General features: G+C 26.9%; 1 protein-coding gene across 3 annotated transcripts in view; it reads left to right on the top strand.

Moving 5' to 3' along the window:
• Positions 1–9,074: 9,074 nt before the first annotated feature.
• LOC119672519 (bumetanide-sensitive sodium-(potassium)-chloride cotransporter) overlaps positions 9,075–20,106 on the top strand; it is an 86,393-nt gene continuing 75,361 nt past the window's right edge. For 2 of the 3 annotated variants that reach the window (XM_038083581.1, XM_038083580.1), the window contains exon 1: positions 9,076–9,188. The gene's annotated coding sequence lies outside the window, so the exon portion shown is untranslated. Of the gene's footprint in view, positions 9,189–20,106 lie in introns of all 3 variants that reach the window. The other variant, XM_038083578.1, reaches the window with a different exon arrangement.

Raw genomic sequence — 20,106 nt, 5'->3', positions numbered from 1 at the left:
GAATGGGTTCTCCCTTTTGGTTTAAATAGTTCACTTTCTGACGTTGGGTTTAAATGTGTTTTTATGTTCATAGTACTATAGATCTGTAAAGCCAAGAACCTTAAAAATACCATTAATTCACAAATCTCAATCATCAAAGCATTAGCTATATCTAATTCATTCAATACTCTTATGTTTTCGTAATAGCAATGTGACTAAATGAGATTTTATAAAGTTGCCCTGTACTTCTAAAGAGCGCTACAATGGATCTACTGGTCCTAATACTTTACATATGTTACACGCCACATGTGTAACTTCTAAGTAATTGTAAACGGAAAATATATGAGTTAAGGAACTATAACAACTTGTTTTTCTTTGTTTCATATTACAAAGTTTAATACTCGTAATATAGAATTATTTTATTCATTTGCGTCAAGAGTTCTTGTAACATCACTAACCTATGCCGTGATGCATAAATCTATACTCAATCATTTACATGCGATCATTAGACTATCTGAAATCGCTATTGATGGAATGTCTTTCTTCTTTTTTTTTACTATAGGATTGAATCCTGTTTTGTTAAAATTGAATTGGATATATTTATGTAAAATTATGACCTATCAAATTATTATGTTTCTGTAGGCCTAGACGTCTAGCAGTTCACGCCATCTCTTCGGCGGTTGACCGGTTAGCCTCGGTTAGCCGATTGGTTTCTCTATCATTGCAATATTGGCTAGGCGATGATTTTCTTTTCTTTGAACATGCAGATTTCAATTCCTTCATCTCCGTCCACCCCATTTAATTATGTTCGGTACCCAGCAGATTCGGCTAATATCGTCATTGCGCATTCGGTACCGACGAGTAAAGCCAATTATCGAACGCAGAGTGTGCATTTCAGTTTTAGATATAGCATGTTCGGTTGTTTTTATACCGGCTCTTGTCTCTATAGCATACGTTGATATAGGTCTAACGCATGTATTATATATTTGGACTTTTCCTCTTACACTTAGATATTTGGTGCGCCTTACAGTATCTCTAAGACAACCTGCTACGCGAGCCGCTTTGTTTGTTTGGGCTGTAGCTTCACTACTTAGGATCTTTGATAATATTATTTAAGCTCCAAGGTAGTTCTATGACCTGCTCTAAAGAAGTTTCGTACACAGCAAGTTTGCATCGAAGAGGCTGTCTCGAGATTGTTAGGGACTTCGTTTTCGAGGTGAATATTTTTATATTATATTTGTCTGCTCACTTTGAAAACCTGTATAAGATTCTTTGTAGGTCATCTTCATTGTCTGAACGTAATACGGCAACGTCTACATAAACTATTTTTATTTCATTTCTTAGTTTCGAGTGTGTGTGACCTTTTTAAGTTCATCATTCAAATGCTATTTCAATGCAATTCTATCTTATTACTCGGTAGATTTGTTAACTGTAACGAAGAAGAACATAAGTAGAAGAAATTATCATAGATTAGTTTCACACCGTCTAAGAATTCATCACATGTGAAATTGTAAATTAACGAGGTATTGTGCGTTTGTTTGAAACCGAAACCGAAACCAAACAAACTACAAATGTTCGTGTTAATTTGAATTAATTTTCCAGTTAAAACTTGTTAATCATGCAATAATCAAATTAAATGTGTTAATTACAAAAATAATTAAAGAAAAAAAAAATATATAAAAATAAAATAATAAAAATAATTTACAATGTCAATTAAAAGATTGCGTTAATTTGGTTTATTGAGCAATTAACAGTTTATGTTTATTGAATGGGGCGTTTGTTTACCTAGAAATAATTGTGGGTTTAAGCAGAGATAATTAAATGAATAGATTTGGATAGTAATAAATCTTTATACTTATAATTGCTGATGGTGAAAACTAAAATATTTAAATATTATTAACTATGAAAATCCATATGAAAATTAATTAATGCAGTGAAATTGCAGTGAAGTTTTAAATTAGATCCAATATAGCGTGGGGCCTTTACGAATAAATTTGAACATTTGTATTCATTGAAAGTTAAAAGACATTCTATAACTACAAAAGTTCAATATGTGGTTATGTTAAAAAAAAATCAGAACCATTTAAGATCCAACAGGATAAATAATAAGAAATTTCAATAACAGAATCTAATAATATGGATAAACAATTATTTCTAATAGTGTGACCTATTGTTTAACAGGAACTCTCAAGTATTAAGTTTGATTAGTTATTACAACTTACGTTGGATGACTCATTATAAAAAAAATCTACAATATATGGGTCTATTAAAATGGGAAACATTTTTTTAAATTATGTGACGTATTATTTAACGGATGTTGTTAAGTATTAGGTTAGAGAGATTAGTTACGTTGAATGAGTCATTATAAAAACTTTAAAAACTAGATATGCATTTGATATGCTACGGGTAGTTTCAATAGGGTAGCTTCTTCTATGTTATTTCCTGCTACCTTTTTTCATTTTATACGTACCTACCATATACATAATAAAGGTTTTTTGATTAACATTGACAGATCATTCTCTAAAACTTTTTCTTGCGTTTTGTTCGACCAAAGAATCATATTCTAGATTTATGAAGATTCAGTTTAAAGGCGCTATGTATTATGCTCCATTACTTTTTGTCGTTTCTTTACGACCTTACTCCGGCTTTCTGTTGCATGTCAAATAATATCAAAATAATTTCAATTTAGCATACTTTTTAGATTTTCCTTAAGTTCGTTAGGTATAAGAGAACTCTACCATATGTCATAGAACAATAACGTTTTGAACCTTAGATCATAGTTTTATGTAGCATAAAACTGTTTCATATGATATATATACGAAAATTCTTTAGCTTTTTCCTAGCTTCATCCTATTTTATGTTGACTCTTCTTGTGTGGTATATTTTTAATTGTTTTATCTTCTTGTGGAGCAAAGGGCCTCAATTATGTGGCACATGGACGTTAAATTATTCTGTTATATTTCTTCGTTTAAGCTTCTGCATCACATGTCGCTTTCAATGGTTAAAACATGTTTCATAGCATAGTTCTCCGGTCATTTCATTGCATGAGTACCCGTGAAACTTCGTACCGATTGCAATGAATTTGGTTTGTACTTAGTTCAACTTCAATGTCACTTCACTGTCTCACTGCAGTATGCGTGGTCCAGTGGACCACTTGAAGTTTCTTTGTTAAATTTCGTAGTACGGGTACTCCGTATTCACGTGTGTAGTCATCGCTGATTTAAGTATATTTTTATATTTTGCCTTTTAATTGCTGTGGTATTTTCTTATTGCACAAAACTGCAGTTGCGGATCTCCAGGTTTGCGATTCAGATAGATTAAATAAAAAATGGGTAAGAATTTAAAAATATTATATTGACTCATAAATTTTGTTATTTTAGATTTATTTTCTTATCAAATAAATTAGTCAGATTCATATTCTTAGCGGATTTATATTCTTATCATGTGTTGAGTCTTCTTTTTGGTATACATATTTTTTGGCTTACATTTTTCAAGATTTATCAATTTTTCTAAAAATAATTTTAGATAATTTCATAAGAGCAGTCGTAAAAGACACACGTCAATCAAATTTGAGGGCATTGTTCTGCTCTTAAAACATTTTTAATATTGTTTTTAATTACAAGTGTAAGCAGGACTTACAGTATGAATGTTTAACAATTTAACAAAAATTTGATCAAATGGAGTTTTTTGTTTTCTAGATTTTTAGTGTAATTGGTTCCTTAATTTAAAAAAAAAAATTACAGTTATAATTCTTGTTTACTTTAATTTTCTACGCTAATGTGAACATATCCTTACTCATTCTAATACAGGATTCACACGGGAGTTTCGTTTGTAGTTTTAGCTGTCTATTGTTGTTGCTTTCAATGCGAAATGAAAATTTTTGACAGCTAAAATTACAAACAAAACTCTCCTGTGAATCCAGTATAACTGCGAATTTACTGATGTGTTAAAGTTAATGTATGTAATTGTTTTGTGTAAATTTTTCATAGAGTATTTGAGGTAAAATATGCTTTTTAAAATGTATAATTTATTATAAAATGAAAGTAAAAAACTATCTTTGTAAAGTATATGAAAATTTTGGCATTTCACTTAGCTTAACCTATCTTTTTTCATAGATGTATTTTTTTTTTATAATTTCGACGGTGTGATAATTAAATGGCTGTAGGTATTTTCTGTAGTTATTTACTGTAGGTATTACCATTAATAAAGTGAAAAATATAGTTACTTAATGATTATGTAGATTTAGAAACATGTTTTAACGGATATTAAAAATTTGATATTATTTACTTATTATATAGGCTATATTTTTTTTGGTATCTCAACCGTTTCTTTTTAGGATAAAAAAAGAAAGGATAATTAATTTTTACTTGTGAAAATATATTTTTTTTTAAATTATTTTATATACATATTTAGATGCATATATTCCAGATATAATTCTATATCGCATTTGCAGCAAAAAATACTTTTTATGTCGAAACATACCTTCTTCAGCGATTTTAGAAAGTTTAAGTTTTCTGAAGTTAATAACCGATTTAAAAATCAATTTTATGGAGATATCCATTTAAAAGAATAAAACAATTTCTAAAATATCAAAGAATTAAAGAAAGAGTATAAAACAATCAGAATTTGATACAGATTATATAGTCTATATTTTTAGTTTAGAAAAAGGATAATTGATTTCTACTTGTGAAAATACTTTTTATGTCGAAACATACCTTCTTCAGCGATTTTAGAAAGTTTAAGTTTTTTGAAGTTAATAACCGATTTAAAAATCAATTTTATGGAGATATCCATTTAAAAGAATAAAACAATTTCTAAAATATCAAAGAATTAAAGAAAGAGTATAAAACAATCAGAATTTGATACAGACCTACTACTTTCGAACCAATGTTCGAAACCTATCTATTAAATACAATAGTACAATACAGAACTACGGCTTTTGAACCACTAATCGAAACCTTTCTATTAAATGCGATAGTTTCGCTTTAGTAAAATAGTTGCTGTCATCATAACTGTCTTTAAAATTAAATTTAATATAGAACTACAATTTATAAGAGACACTGAAAGAATTTTATTCTTTCTTTAAGTAAATTCTAATAGTCAGTCAACGTAGTTTCATTCAATAGAGTTGAATTATTTGAAATTATGATCAAAAATGGGTTTTAGAAAAATTATTCACTTAAGATAGTATCCGTTTGTATCCGGGATTGGATTTTTGTAAGATAAGTTTTCACTAATAAGTGAAAAAGTTCTTCAGTGATAAGAACAATATGATATAAATTAAATAAGAACTAAGTTTCTGTACAGTCTATTTTAGATCTGTTGAGACTAGTCTTTGAACAACACAAATCATAATATTATGTGTTTACTTTCTAACTATTCAAAGTACAAAATTTTATATTACGTTGGAATCATCTTTTCCAATAAAGTAATAAAATTTGACCTTTTCCGAGTACTACAAACACTGAATTAAAAATAGCAAGAATTTAATCAGTTCTCTGCGCTGATATAAAGTATCTTTATTCACTCACTGCATGTCGGAGAAATTATATATTTATTGTTTAATTATTTTTCTCATATGATTCATTTTAATTATTAAGCTTGTTTAATTAAACATCGTAAAGTGCATTTAATTTTTTTATTTCAAGCAAAAGTTTGCTGTTAACTATGCAAATAAGTTAAGTACTACTTTGTCAAATATTTCTTTGAAATTAATTATGAATCTTTCTATTGGAGAAGGAATTGCTGATGAGTGCGATAATTGTTACATTTCCTAAAATGATAAGTGGAAGTCCCATCCAAGAATTTCATATGAATTTATCATATTAATTATTACAGAAAAATTCATTGAGAACACTATATTAAGCAATTAAAAGAAATTAAAAATATATTTTTTTAAATAGTAGTAAATTACAATAAAACCCGTTTTTATTTTTCATGATCAAAAAAATGATCAAGTTAGAAGTCAAGTACGGCTTAAGTCACGATCTATTAACAATGATTCTAAGCTTCAAATTTCACTGGGTACAAATTCATTTTTTAGTACTTGCAATATCAAAAATTGTTTATCAATATTTGTATGAAATAAATATCCACTGAAGATGAGTATTTGGCAATACTCGAAACTGCTATATGGTCGACCAATAATTCAATTAAACAAAAATTCGAAAAAATTACTGCTCGAAAACCAAAAAAAAATTCTATAATATAGTTTTTCACACCATATTTAACTTTAAAAACCAAATTTCATATAAAAATATCTTAAGATAACTTAAGATAATGCTTAAGATACTTAAGGGCATATTTAACGGATATCCTAAGCTAGTATATGACAATTTGTATTATTGTACGAATAAATGTTATAATTCTGAAAAATTAATAAAAAAAAATTAAAACTACACTTATTCAAAGTAACTTAGAAATACTAGGAATTATTGAAAATATTAAAAAGTATTGGTTATATTAATATTTTTATTTTATCTTGTTCAAATTAGGTTTCAATCACATTATTGTTAAGTAATAATAATTATATATAAAATTTTTAATATTAATATCAATCTTATATTGTTATTGTAAAAAATTATATTATTAATTTCATATATAAACAAACAATATAAATACGAATTTATAATTCTCATTTATTTTAAAACACATTTAAGTATAAGTACGTGCAATTTTAAGCAGGAATGTTTGCAACAGTGAAAACCTGACATGAATGAAAGAATATTCTTACAAAAAGTTAATGGTTTTTGAATCCAGTAAGACGAACAAGCGAGTCAAGATTGCGTTGCAAAAGGCAAATTCGTAACAATTAGTACCAGATGTGGGTTCTGTCAATAAACAAATGCGAAAGCAATGTCGCAGATGATAGCGGAAATGAGGGAGAACTCCTGACCAATGTTGATACGGCTGAGACAAAATTCATCGCAAATGGAAATGCGATTTATGCATCTGGAAGAGCTTTTAGCAAGAGATAAATCGCAAGTACGTCAACAAGTGAAAAAGTTGAGTAATATAAGTATTTGTTTAGATAGAATGGACGAAGTTGAGAAGTTTCATAATCCCACTTGAATTTTCCTGCTAAAAGAAAATTTGTGCCGTCAATTGGTTGAAGACAGGAAATCAGCTTCAGAAATGGGCAATAGCACTGAAAAAGTGGGAATGTTGACAGAAGTGACAAGATACATTGTTACGGTGCGGCATATCAGAAGTTTATGCTGAATGGTTGGGACGAAGAGAAAGATGCGGTGCAAGTTCGGGAGTAACGAAGATTAAAGGAATAAGAAAGACGGGGAAAAAGTTCAAAAAGAAGGACAAAAAGGAAGACAAGAAGACATACAAGAAGAAGGAAAGAAGGAGAAAGAAGAAAAAAGGAAAGAAGGAAAAAAGAAGAAGGAAAGAAGAAGAAGGAAAGAAGAAGAAGGAAAGAAGATAGTAAGAAGAAGAAGGTAAGAAGGAGGAAGAAGAAGAAGAAAAGAAGGAGAAAGAAGAAGAAGGAAAGAAGGAATGATAATTTTTTTTTTCTGGTAGCTAGAAACATTTAAAGCTACAGCGTGAGACTTAAATCCACTATGACCACCTTTTAGGAATGCAAAAAACATGAATTTCAGCCATTGAGCCATAACGGTCAAAAACTGAAACCCCATTGTATAATTTTTCTTGGCCGTTAACCGAGAAATATGATCATAAATATGGTTAGGCCGTTAAGCGAGTTTGTCGTTAAACGAGGTGACCGTAAACGGCCGGGTGTATTATAATTTAATATCACAAATTATATTAAATATTTAATAATATATAATTGAATATACATACATACATATGTATGTATGTATGTATATTAAATTTTTATATCTGAAAAAAAACCGATGTTAATAAGATATAATAATATAATAATAATAAAATACTTACTAATAAATCTATGTACATATGTAACATATGTATGTATATTAATTCATCTTCTAATTTATAGTTACACCGAATCAATAGTACGATTCAGTATGACTATTAATATATAGTCACTAAAAAATTTCTTAAAATTTTTAATTACTTATTTTTAATTACCTAATAATATCAGTTTAAGCCTTTTATCAAATTGGTTTTTAACTCCTACTATAGTGCTTATGCATAGCACTTTTATTTAATTTAATTGAAGTTTTTCTTAATTGAACTTGAAATTCTTTCGAGACATGCATGAACATGTTTCTTTAATTAAAACCCGAAAAGCTAATATTAGACAAGAGCAGTGTCAGTGCAAACTTGTTTTATGTTAAAAAAGTGGATTGTTGTTGTTTTTAGAAGGCAACACATTGTAATGCAATATAATAATAAAACAAGAATAAAAAAACCAACACAGAAAGAAAAAAACTGTTGACAACAGTAAATTAATAACAGCAAAAGTGGCAGACCAGAAAATAAACATCTAACGACCATCCACTTCTGTGCGTTATCGTTTAACCACAACACAGTTTTACATTCAAAAGAATAACCAACAACAACAACAACAAACTGGAAGTTTCATAAAATCATTTGCCGGTATTGCTTACCCATTCACACATTTATCGCTTACCAAAAGAGAGAAAAGAGAACATTGTTGTTTTTAAAGAGTGAGCCTTACGTTGAATATCAAATTGGGAACTAAAACCAAGTAAACAAAAATGTTTAATAAAATTATTTTATGTACAAAATATCATGTAAAAATTTCAATTTGATAAAGTTTTGTTAACTTGTTTATTCAATTTATTTTATGCCTTCAAATAGCTGCATTTTTCCCCTCTTATATTTACTCTTGCTGAAGTTGCAGCAATTACACAAATAACTTTACACAATACACAATTTGCTTTTTTTTTCACAGCTGGCGAAGTACACATTTTTGTTGCATTTCAAGCCGATCGTTTGCCGAAAAATATCAGTCTTTCGTTGGCTCTCGTTGAGTCTTGTTTATTTCTTTTGATTCGTTGGGCGCCTTAAAGTGGTTTTATAGCACCTTTTCTGTACTATTAAAACGTGCAACGTGTTATACTTTTTTTTAAAACAATTTATCAGAAACGAAAAAATATTATTATTTTATTGTGACAATAATTTTGGAAAATATTTTAAAGTCATTAACATATTTCCTTAATATTTATTTTATTAATTTATTGAAATTTTCCTTTCGTTTGAGTTGACACAGTTGAGTAACCAACCTTGACTAAAACAAAAACATTTAAAAGGTGAAATAAATTTATATTTTTTTAAATTGTTTTTTATTGAAAAAAGGAATAGAAATTTCTTTATTGTGGAACACATTTCCACAATAAATTAAACAAATAATACAAAAATTAAAACAAAAAAAAAACAATAACAAACAATTACTCTTTGTTTTGTTCTTGTTTTTCTTTTGTTGATCTTCAGTGTTGCGTTCTGATTATTTTAGTTTGTAAGTTTTTGTTGGTGTTGTTCTTGTTGTTGTTGGTGCAATACATTTTATAGCTTTGGGTTGAAAATTAATTAAGTGATCTTGTTATCTTTTATTTACGATTTTCTAAAAGAATAAAAAAAAATATATATAAACATGTGTAATATTAAACAAATCAATAAAAATTAAAAAACTAAAGGTGCAATAATTTTTTTTTTAATAATTTTGTGTATTTTTAGTGTTTGTTTTGAATTTTAAGTGTTTGGCTCTCCAAGTTTATTTAATAATAAAGGTAACTACATAAATATTTAATATAGCTAACTATATGAAGAGAACTACACTATATTTAATTTTATATTTATTTTTTAAAATTTATTTTATTATTGTAAATACACATATAGTATATACTTTATTTACTTATACATATTTGCTTACAGAGTACTAGTGAGGAAATTTTTAAATCTAAAAATAAAATTTTTTACTATATAATTGTTTCGAATATCCCAATATCCATTATATGTGGTTTTGAAAATATTTATTTATGGAGTAGTAGTGAAAAAAAATTTTAAATTTAAAAATAATTTTTACCAAATATCTCTATAATTTGTAGTGTTTGGAATTATATAATAATTTATGAGCGGGCTAATTGGTCATTTAATTAAAAATAAAAAAACATCGTGATTAATTGGGAGGATAGCATTAAATACTTAGGTATCACGTTTGATAAGCGATTCACTTGGCATAAGCATATACAAGTCAAAGGAAGCAGTTGCGCTAAAACACTGCAATGCTTACAACCACTTTTCAAACACAACAACCTTAGCGTAAAGAACAGAAAACTGATCTATAGCCAGATAATTAGACCAGCATTACTTTATGGGTGTGTTGCGTATAGCAGAGCTACCGACTCTACTATACAAAAGCTACAAGTCGCTCAAAGTCAGGCTCTCCGAAGGCTCTTCAAAGTGTCTTGGTACATCCGCACAAACGACATGCTAAGAGACCTTAGAATAGACCCCATCAAAAAACACATAAGGGACAGAGCCCTGCAGTTATATGCAAAATTGACAGGCTATCCTACTTACCACTATCTAATCTTAGAGTAATCACTCTCCGCACGGGGAAGTACGCAGATCTTAGATCAATCACTGAATAATCATGAAGCTTATAGGCAATACATAAATTAGTCAATGAGATGGGTGGGCCCCTGTAGTATCCCCAGCTATCAAAGAGTAAAAGTGCCCAGTTGCGCTGACTCGAAAAAAGGATCAATATATATATATGTTATTTATATTTAAAACAAATTATATTTAATTAAGATATTAAAAATAAAAATAAATCCTAATAAATCCAATAATAATAATAACAACAACAAAAAGAGAATACAAATTATAAAATACATATACAATATTCTGTATCATTTGTTTATAATATTTCTATAAGCCTGAGCACAGTTGTTCGTATCTCTTTTATAATTTAGTCTCTTGTTATTCGGAATTTGCCTCATAACAAGATATCCCTCATGTTTGCAGTTAATACAGTTTATAACCAATGTTGTACTGGGTTCAGCACCACCTTTATTTTGCATACTATGTTTATGTCCAGCCATCCTTGTCTTAAGTTTGTGTTTAGTCGTACATATATACATGTATTTTATTACATACATTGTACCTGTCACCTTTATAGTCAGCTCGTGCTCTATATTAGATTTGTCCTTATTATTTATTTTTGTTTTGGTGTTACTATAAATGTAGTCATTGTGTTTGTTGTCTGCTGGATTTATCTATTAATTTAATTGTCTTCATATAATTTTGGGTTTTGTGTTAACAGAAATTCCAGAAACTAATTCTATTTTTAATTCAGAAATAATATTAGAATTAGACCAATTTTTTTTATCAATATTCATCATCTGTAGTCTTTGGATTTATCTATTGTTTAATTATCTTTATATAATTTTTAGTTTTATGTTAATATGAGAGTTTTAAGACCACGGTCAATATTTGATTAATTTCAGAAATTCCAAAAACTAATTCCATTTATAATCCAAAAGTTATATACAAAGAATTAAACCAATATATTTCGATAAACCATTGATACTGGATATTTTGCGATATCTACAACAGCTGTAATATATTGTATCAACATACAATTAAACGAATTAAATGTTTAGACTTAAAATTATTTTGATTGAAGTAAAATCCCAGATGACCAACATAAACTAATTTACTATAAAGACTGGTTCTTATTCAATTTCAGTTTTAAGACAGATTTATTTCCTAGCTTATTAAAAGAGCTTCATTAAATATTTGATCATTAATTACTAATTAATTACTTACATAAACTATTTTACTATAAAGACTGGTTCTTATTCAATATCAGTTTTAACACAGATTTACTTCCTAGCTTATTAAAAGAGCTTTATAAAATATTTGATCATTAATTACTTTTGAAAGAAAATTGAAGTTATAGTAAAAGAGTAACATGTGATTTTCCATTTATTAGTTAATCTGAAAATCTTTTAAATCAATCACATTAAGATCCTTTTGCTAAAAGTTAAATTCTGTTCTAATGCAGTTAAAGTATTGACTTGGTAAAAAGGTCAATACTCCAAATTAATTAAATATTTGGATATGAAACCGTGAGCACCCCTTTAATTATGTAAAGATACAGTTTTTGTAAAATTTTTTATTTTTTGTTTTTTTTCTTCTGATAAATAAAACTATATATAAATGGCCTAACCACAAAGCACGGACAAACCTCTGATAAAATTTTTTATGCAGACGTTTAATGGAAAATTTATTTAATAAGTTATTAAGTAAATGAATTGAATGAATGAATGAAATAAACAAAATAAAAGTAATTGAAAATTTATTCTTCGTCTTTATTTGTTTATTTTACATATTTATATATTGTATTTATGTATATTTACTTATTCATTTATTCACATTCATTGTTTTTATACAGTTATTAATACATTTGCATATTTAATTCATTTATATATTAAATTTATATATTATTATATTGATTATATGCCAATATTTGTAAAATTTGTTTATATTTTATATTACTTTATGGTTTAATCAGAAATATAGTTGTATATATTTTTTCTAAAATTTTTTGTTTTATTTAAAATAAAAAATGCTGATGGTACTTTCAGTTTTTTGACTTTTGTTTTTAAAAATAAAATGAAAAACTATTTATAATTTTTTTTTTGTTGTTATTTTTGTCTACTTTTTTTTGTTAGTTTTAAAGTAAATTTTTTTTTTCATTTTTTCTTTTAAACATTTAGAATATATTTAACATCAGTAAGCATGGAAAAAATTTTAGAATTAATTTTTCTTGACATGAAGCGTCTTCTAACACTTTGGTTTTTCGAAAAAATTCTGTTGAGAAACTTAATTATTTCATTTCAATATTTCATATACTTCCTATTTTTATATATACATTTATGTTTCATATAAAAAACAAAAATTATGTTATTATGGTATGTAAAAGTAATCATGAAAATAAATCACTTCTATTGGGAGAGACTCGAGTCGTCAAAGTAATAAGGAGTGTTTTTTTAATAGTCACTATTTTATAAAGAGTTTTTTAAGAGCATAACTAATTCTGGTATCCTTTTATATATACTTTTGCTGTCATATTTTGCAGAAGGTATTAATGTCAATAAATTATCAGAGTTAATACTAATTCTTAAACTATTCTAATTGGAAATAAAATTCTAGATGGCTACATATACCATTTTACTATAAAGGTTGGTGCTAATTCAATATCACTTTCAATATATAAAATTGTTTTCTACCTTTTTAAAATAGTTTCAATAAATATTTTATTCTTTATTCGCTAATTAATGATAATCGAAAAATTATTTATTACTCTTGAAATAATATTAAAATAAAAACATTGTTAATTATCCGTATAAAAACACCTTAAATCCATGAAAGTAGGGCAATACATCTCCAGGTCGCAGTATTAAATATCATTTGTTAATATGAAATAATAATGTATTAGATTAAATATAGTATTAGATTCTATAGTACGGGATGCAGTATATATTGACGATCGATCTAGTATAGTTTATACTAAATATAAATCATATTGTTTAAGTCATATTCTTCTAGAATAATAGTTCTTCTAGACAATAATTTTTCTAGATAATAATTAACATTGTTGATTTAATGAACAATAATTAATTTTTAAAATTTATATTTATATATTATTAATACTTGTTTGTATAATTATAATATTATTTATACTACAAGATATAAGTTATCAAATTATACTATTTTTAGTAAATATAACAACATTCTGATTTATTACGGTGCAGAAAAAGTAGGTGTGAATCTTATATGTCAATATAAGTATATCTCACGATTATCGTGTTTTAATGATCGACAATTAAAAATATATCTTACAGTAAAATTACAGATATTATATACAATAATTTAATAGCTCTAATAATAAAAATAAGATATATATATTTCAATAATATACTACATATGTGTGATATGTTCATATATTATTATTATATCCATGGAACGATTGTTTTTATTTCATAAACTGATTTTTTTTCTTGACAGAAAATATTTCAATTGGGTTTTTCAATATTTTTCAGAGCGTTTTATTTTTTTATTTATAGAACGAAAATATGCTTTTTTAATCCCTTCCTTTAGAATTTATCTTTTGCTTATTTTGATAAAATTTTATTGTTTTAAGTGTCGTATTGCAACTAAGAATTTTTGTTTTGAAGAATCTGATATATAATATTTGGTTTTATGCAGTTCTAGTCATACATCGCCCTGAGGAAAAAGTCAAAGAAATTCGAAATGTCGGCGATATATATAGACTACTATATAATAATAAAAACAGGAATAAAAACAAATCTGTAAGGTTTTATATTCTATTCACATAAGCCTATTTTTCACCAATTAAATACTACTATATAATAATAAAAATAGAAATAAAAACAAATCTATAAGGTTTTATATTCTATTCACATTAGCCTATTTTTCACCAATTAAATATAATTAAAGAGATTAACTCACAACTACTGTGAAGAAAAAAAATAATCATTATTTTATATTATTTCTATGGTTATTATTATTAAAGATTGTATATACGTGCAAATAAAGTATCTTCTCTTCTAAAAATATATTTGTGAAAATTTCATTTATTGATTATATCTTCTTATATTCATATAATTTGTATTATTTAAAATTAATTTGTTACAAATTATCCCTACTTAATATTACTAAATTTATGGTGATTTATTTTAAGTTTTAAGTTATATATATTTTTTATTTAAATTAGTTCTTATATCTGCTGTTGACTGTACTTTATAATGGTGAAATATTATTAATTTTAATTTTTTAATTATTGTCTACCGGCATTTTAAAAAGTATATTTCTGGTTTTTCAAAATATGATAACGGAACCCTGACATTTTTAGATAAAATAGTAATATTAATTTTTATAATCAGTAATAGTATATTTACATAGTTATGAATAATTACATATTAGATAAGGTCAGTACTCAGAATTCGTTATTAAATGCTGACAATATTGATATCTTATAATGAGTTTATGTTCAATATTATTTTGATATGAATTATCAATATGTCAATATATATTTATTTTTATTTCTTCACAAATATATAAATTTATATATATACATATATCATATCTCAATGTAAATTTTTGAATTTATCAATTTATGAATTTATGTTGGCAATTTTTATAGAATTAATGTTATTAATTGGGTTAATAACCACCGTATTATCAGAAATTTTTTTTTGGTCAAATTTATTAAATACAAATATCGAACTAAGCATTTACGTTCGGGCCATAAAACTTCTTTGGATCCAATTTTCGATTACGCCTAATTTGGAACTGTACTTATAATAATCGTTCAAACAGGAGATTTGATACAATCCATTAATAAAACAAATGATTAAAAAAAAATATAAATATAAAAAAAGTTTTATTAATTATTTTGTCGGAAAATTTCTTTCAAATAATTATTTTATTTATTTTTGTATGTGCTGAAGTCACTAATAAACGAACTGAAAATGTTAAGTACTACGTTCTATTATTTTAAAATTTAAAGATTAAAATAAATCAATTAATTGCATAATTCATAGTTCAATACATCATATGTTATTTATAATTCGACTGCCAATAAAATTAATTATTTTTTGAGTGATTTAATTTGTATAATAATAAATATATTTATAGAAATTTTATATTTCTAATCAACTTAAAATACAAATACTGATAAGGCAACTCATTGCATCTTATATATTATTTATTGACGTCCCTTCAAATTAATATTAGTTTGTTTTTTTTTTTTTGAATTTTTTCTACCGATAAATCACCCATAAAATTGCTTCCTGATACTGTTATCAGTACGATATGAAGCAGTCCGGATGATTTAATACCGCATTATAATATTTTCGGTGAGCAGTAATCAATTTTTTATAATTTTTTTTAAACCAATTTTTAACAACCTGAGAATGCTCTCTAAAAAATTAAAAATATTTTAGAGTATTTTTCATTCTTTAATTAAGGCCATGATAAACAAAACCATTACACGTGCCTCTTTTATAAGAAGCTTTTATTCTAAACATATTTAATTAAACCTTACATGTACGGTAAGCTTAACTTTGTTAACCACTTGTAACGCATAGACCACCACATAAACGTCCACCAAAATATAATTTCTTAGTAATGTATTCTGTTCATACTAAACATGGAACTTGAATGTGAACAGTTGAACATTGAATCACTAGAGTGAATAGTCTGAAGCATCACATACCGTATTCCACAATGTACCGGAATAAAATTTTTTATACATCACCACGTATCCAGCATCAAAATACCTAGAAGTTGCTTCAAGCCCATTAGTATGCGTTTTATAAGCTGATATACTTTCATCTTATAAATATTACATTGTTGACAAAAGTTTCCGGTCACAATGTACTAAACGCCACAAGACATTCTTAATCTTCATCAATATTTATTTTATCTCCTTCAAAATATGCTCCATTAGAAGCGATACACAAATGCCAACGTTTCTTCCAATCATCAAAACATTTTTTATAGGCGCTTTCCGGTATGGCTTTGAGTTCCCTCTGCGAATTCTGTTTTACGTCTTATATGGATTCAAAACGCGTTCCTCTGAGTGGTAATTTGAGTTTGGGAAACAGGAAAAAGTCACACGGTGCAAGATCAGGTGAATACGGTGGCTGTTCGATGGTATTTATTGAATTTTTGGCCTTAAAATCGTTGATAATGTTGGCTCGGTGCGAGGGAGCATTATCGTCATGAAAAATCCATGAATTATCCTTCCACAATTGAGGCCGTTTACGGCGGATAGCTCTCACGACCGATGCCTAGCTCTCGTGCTATCTCTCTAACACTCACATGAGGATTTTGGAACACGATTTCCTTTGCCTTTTCAATGTTTTCGTCGGTGGTAGAGGCCGAAGGTCGTCCAGAACGCGGCATGTCTTCGACGGTCGTTTCGGTTAAGTCTCTAGTCAAAATCCTTACATGTTTATATTATTGATTAGTTTTTTTATCATCATTAAAATCATTTTATTTCCTAGCTTTGTACAGAAACTATATTTGTGCTTTTAACTTTTATTCTCTAACGATATAACTGCAGTACCGAACTGTACGATGCTAAATCGAAGTAAACCTTTATATTTTACGGATCGGCATCGGTTTTTGTTCCGGTAAATATACCGTTTCTTCGGTTTACTGTTTCTTTATGGTTCTCGGAGCACAGTTTATAATCATTATCTTTTATTTCAATATATACATATATCATATGAAATTTTAATTTAGTTGTAAGATATTCTATTAAGAATTATTTTATTTATTAGGAAGACATCTCTAACTATATAATTAAGGTCGCCGCAACATTTAACAATTGTAAAACATATCTATTTAGGTTCAGTGTACCCTTTATGCAAAGATATGTCGCTCCTTTTTTAACTAAAAATATGTTTGAGTTAAATTTTTTTAGATACAAATTCACAAAAAAAATTAAACTTCGTCATAATTAAGTTAAATTTATATAATTTAATTAGAGTAATAAAACTTTTTATGCAATTTTTATTTTTATATAACAAAAGTATATGTGATAGGTAGGGCCTTAAATTTGCGACTATAACAAATTTTTTATTTTTTCTATTCATTTTATATTATATTAAATATTAGTATTGCATATAATTAATAAAGCGATAATGAATTAATGAGTTAAGTAAAAACGAAGTGTGAAATAACAATTGATATTATAAAAATTTCTTTATTAGACACAAAGTCATGTATATGTAAATTTATGTATAATTTTTTAGTTTTTCAATTTATTGCATATAAATTTAATACTTTTTAATAGTTTATTTTAATTTAAAACTATATATGTATATTTTAAGCTCTTAGCCAACTTATGTCAAAATAAGAAATAACAATTAGTTGGAATTATTTAACGGTAACTATATAAACATTATGGATATATTTTATTACTTGTTATATATTGTTATTACACCACACTGCAGTTTTTCAGACTCACTGTTTATTAGCTAATAGCTATGAAATAGTAAGTACTAAGTCTTTTGATTAAAATAAATATTTATAGTTTTTTATTATAATAAATATTATATTATAGCATGAAATAGATTTGTGTTAAATGCGATACTATGGTTTCTAATCAGGATACAGTAGACTCTCGCTTTAACAAATATCGGTTATAATGAATTTTGTAAATAATGTGTTTACCTCACATGACCCTGAGGTAATTTTTTCGGTTCGGAACCTAATATCACTTCGAATAAGGTATTTAGTTTCGAAAATGGTCAATAAAAAAAATTCTCTTTAGGAGCTAAAGAGCATATCTTTATTTATTTTTTTTAGAATGATAGAGAAGCTTGAAAACCAAGTCAGTGGGGGATTTCAATCGGCCTATTCCCCTTTTCCGGACGGAAAGCTTCTTTAGGAACCACTACTATCTAATACGTGTGAAGAAGTCCTGAGGAAAAGCTCAAATTGTTAGTCTGGTCGCTATGTCAGTAACCATCCATTTGCTTGTGAAAGTATCTCTTCCGTCGTAGAAATTGTTCAGTAGCTGTCAATTCTGTCATCAGAGAGAAAATAGTTGAGTCCGCTATATGCCAGTTGTTAGCCGATCTGAGCATGAAAGGCATCAAGTCGCCGGTCGTATGTCTGTATAATTCCTTCATGTTAACTGTTTTATAGGTCTTTGCTGGCTACAACAAAAATTACAATTATATTGTATTTTAATCATTTACGCTATGTATAGATTAAGTCTAGTGCTGACACTCAAATTGTGGGATTCAAAGACGATAACTAGTAACTGTTTGGTTACTATTTTTTTTTTGTGTTTTATATAGTATTTCCGTATACTTTTTACATAGAATATCTATCTTATGTATCTTATATCATATATAAATTGGACTCCATGGAGTTTAGAAACAAAATATAAATTTCATTTGAGTGATGATTATGTTATTTTATTTATTTTTTAAAATTGTATGTAAATGCATATATTTTTTATTGTCAAAATAAAAATATGCATATATTTTTTATTGTCAAAATAAAAATATTCGCTGAATGAAGATGATTTTTGATTAAACATAATTAAATATATACAATCGATATATATTTTAATATAAAAAATATATTGTGAAACAAAAATATATTGTGAAACAAAAATATATTGTGTGCGCTGATTCTGAGCTTCATATTTGGCAGGACCCAAGTTCGATTCCTGGTACTTGCAGTCTCAAAAATATTTATTTACGAATAATTAAATACAAGAATTATTTGCAAGACCACTGATGAAGGGTATTTGGCAATACTCGAAACAACTGTATGGTCAGCCAAAAATTCAATTAATTAAAATAATTTAAAAAATAAATTTTTGTTGTTGTTTCACTTCTGTTCCAAAACCTCTTTAAAAAATATATTTAAAAAAGTACAAGGCGAATCTATATTTTAGTTTCCTGCTTCAAATGATTCCTTAATTTCTGTTTTTTAAAAGATTTTTTTTTATATCCTTTTTCTTCCCATTAAGTTATTCGTACTAGAAAATGATATAATCAATCTGATCAGAAAAATAATTTTGTAGAGGCCTACCCTAATACACAGGCATCTATGCTACGAGGGTTATTTAACTGAACAGCAACAACATAATCATGCTTTGTTGTATTACTTTGAAGCGGTGGGGGTAATACGTGGTTGTTCGCCTTATATATTATGCTTGATGCTGATTTTTGAGAATAAAAAAATAAGTTTTCACAGATTCGAAGCATATAGGACATCTTTATTATCATTCATGGATTTTTCTGCTTATTTCTGGTAAATCAGAGTAGAGAATTTAAAACGACATTAATGGCAACCGCTACAGGTATTGATTATTACTCAAACAAGAAATGCAAATGGATTGCACACACTTGAATGACAGCAATTTTAATCAGAAATTAAGGCATAATCAAGTGCATTCCAATGATTAAGCAACGCAATGAGTGCACATGCTTGATACATGCATTTTGTATGCTGTTCAACATCCAAACATTAATCCCAACATTGCACAAGCATTCAAACTTTATTCAGGCATTGAACACATTTTTAATTTCCAACGGCTTCAACGGCTTCAACGTCTTTTAACATTGATGGCATGCGAACTGCTCTATTTTATTGGAACTGACGTGT

This window comes from Teleopsis dalmanni, chromosome 1 (genome assembly GCF_002237135.1).
Source record: "Teleopsis dalmanni isolate 2A chromosome 1, ASM223713v2, whole genome shotgun sequence".
NCBI lineage: Eukaryota > Metazoa > Arthropoda > Insecta > Diptera > Diopsidae > Teleopsis > Teleopsis dalmanni.
This window is presented reverse-complemented; position numbering and strand designations above follow the sequence as displayed.